At 42.5% G+C, this 2,498-nt stretch overlaps 1 long non-coding RNA gene across 1 annotated transcript; it reads left to right on the forward strand.

Annotated features, from left to right (window-relative positions):
* The first annotated feature begins 637 nt into the window (after positions 1-637).
* LOC114038472 lies at positions 638-2,177 on the forward strand. Its single transcript, XR_003568569.1, has 3 exons — positions 638-669; positions 891-983; positions 1,703-2,177. It is a non-coding gene; the product is annotated as an uncharacterized LOC114038472 (long non-coding RNA).
* Positions 2,178-2,498: the final 321 nt, after the last annotated feature.

The following is a 2,498-nucleotide window of genomic DNA, read 5'->3' on the forward strand; positions in this document are numbered from 1 at the left end:
GAGAGAGAGAGAGAGAGAGACAGAGAGAAAGACAGAGAGAGAGAATGAAAAGTATTTAGTTCTTATTATGTGCTAAACATTGAGGATGCAAAGAGAAGTTAAAAAGACAATCCCTATTCTCAGGGAGGTGAAAATGACATATATGAAAAAGTTATATGTATGTATATGTGTTCACATGCATGTGTGTATATGCATATATACACACATACACACATACAAACACACATACACACATAGACACACAAATACACATACAAATGCACATACATATATACATACACACATATATAATCATAAAGCAGGGGGAAGAGGGTGCTTGAAGATGTAGAGGTATCTTCAGGGTGAGAAGCCCTCCGGCTGTGAGGCAGAGAAGTCCAGAGAGTGAGAAGTGTATCTCAGGGTTAAGTAAACATGGCCAAGGTGCCTCAGAAGACAGCGGTTGGGTCAGGGACTCTCCAGTCCTAAGAGAGCATCTTTGAGCTCTGAGCCACGGGAAAAACCACAAGAGAGACTTTGCTTCTCCTCTCGGTTATGGGGCCATGTGATCCACGCATGTCAGGGCAAACATATGAGCATTTATCCCATCAGTCTCTCATTCTTTCCCAGTAATTTGCATTTCTTCATTCATTTTTTTTTTAGGAATGCAAGATGCTGCCTCTGAGGTGTCAGGTAAGTATGAGCAGATGAGATAGAACTCAGAGAATTGGGGGCAATATCTCCTCACCTCTCCAGGCCCAAACCTAGCTCTTACGATAGAAGGTTGCAGGATGGACTGGTCATGATGGTCAGGAGAATGCTTGCGGGACGGGCAAAGGGGCAAGGGGAAGGATTTCCTGAGTTCATTGGAGTCTGAGGACTGATCTACACTCACCATCCCTGCCCCAACTCAGCATGCAGAAGTATTCTGATCACCATTGGCCGCAGCTCCATCTTCTTCCTCCTTCTCGTCTTGGCCTTCCTTGGCTATTGCTACACTCAGGCTGGTGAGTTTGGAGGTGAAAGAGTGAACGCCGTGGGTTGTAGGCCATTGCTAATATCTCCTGATATTGGGGTGAAGCCTGGGGCCTTGGTTTGCATATTGGTGAGTCCTCCAGATTCTCTTCTAGCTTGAAATGCCATGATCCTTGTTATTCCTATACTGCTCTTCTCTCTGTCTGTCTGTCTGTCTCTGTGTCTCTCTCCTCCCTTGACTGCCTCACATGAAGAGTTGTATAGCAGGAGGGAAACAGCTCAGCTTCCCAAATGCTAACCTCTCACTGTGACCCTGTGCCCTCCACACTAGTCAGGGAGAGTATGATGAGCTTTGACCCTAGCAGACCATCCTTAGCCCTCATCCTCTTCCCTCCCCACTCCCTCTCAGGATTCCTGTGTCACCCTTTGCATGTCTGCATCCTTCCCCTCAACTTGGATCTACCCAAGAGGAAGCCATGATTAAATGGGTAGGGATCATTGATGCGAGACAGGGGAAGAGATGATACCAGGAGCTCAGAACCTGACAGGACCTTCTCTCCACCTTAGCTACAGAGTTGTCCAAGGGGAAACAGACTGAGGCATGTCAGTGTTAAGCCTATCCCTGTCTCATCTTTGGTCTCAACATTCTCACTGACTCTCCCCTCACTCTATACCCACATACTTTTCCTCCTGGATTTTTCTTTTCTCAATAACTTGATCATAATTTTTCCTTTCCCCTTTCTCATAATAGTGCCTGTTCACCAAGTCTCATGAAGAGCCCCCTATACCCAAGTTTGAAGACCCCAGGAATTGGCCTTTACCTAGTGGAGGGGCCCCAAGTGAGAAGCAAGCAGTATCTTCTAAGCTTTTCACAGAACTCACATTCTACGCCACTGGTCTTCCATTGAGGCCCAAACATAGACCTGTCCTCTTGTCCAAGGAGCAGGAAGAAACACAAATAATATTAATTTGTTCTGTGTAGATTATCTGGTGAAAGGATTCCAGTTGTCTTTCTGACTTATTTTATATTGACTGTGGTACATCTGATCTGACCACAAGCACACACCTATGAGAGAACTACATCCCTTCTGGCGAAGCCCATTAAGATCTAAAGTTGTGAAAATGCCATTTGGTTTTTATTAGGTATTACATTATTATTTTAATTTCCCCGATATGAGATGTTACTCATTCTGAACAGTTGGTTTCATGTGGTGAATGTGTGGGGAAGGTGGATATATACATTTATATATATGTATATACATATATATATATATATGTGTGTGTATGTGTGTGTGTATGTATGTAAATTTATACACACAAAGGAATAAGAATTGAAAGATCTCAAATTCCTGTGCTATGGTGAGCTATGGGCTTGCCTATAATGCATTCCCTCTTTATTTTCCTCATCTTTCTTTTGAAAATATTTTTTAATTTTAGACTTAAATACTAAAACTCAAATACACAATAAGAAAGGAAAAAGAAACACATTATAAACTTTAGTGTTAAAACTTAAATATAAAATAAGAAAGAAAAAAAAGCATGTCATG

This window comes from Vombatus ursinus, unplaced genomic scaffold, assembly GCF_900497805.2.
Source record: "Vombatus ursinus unplaced genomic scaffold, bare-nosed wombat genome assembly UNPS02011189.1, whole genome shotgun sequence".
Classification (NCBI taxonomy): Eukaryota; Metazoa; Chordata; class Mammalia; order Diprotodontia; family Vombatidae; genus Vombatus; species Vombatus ursinus.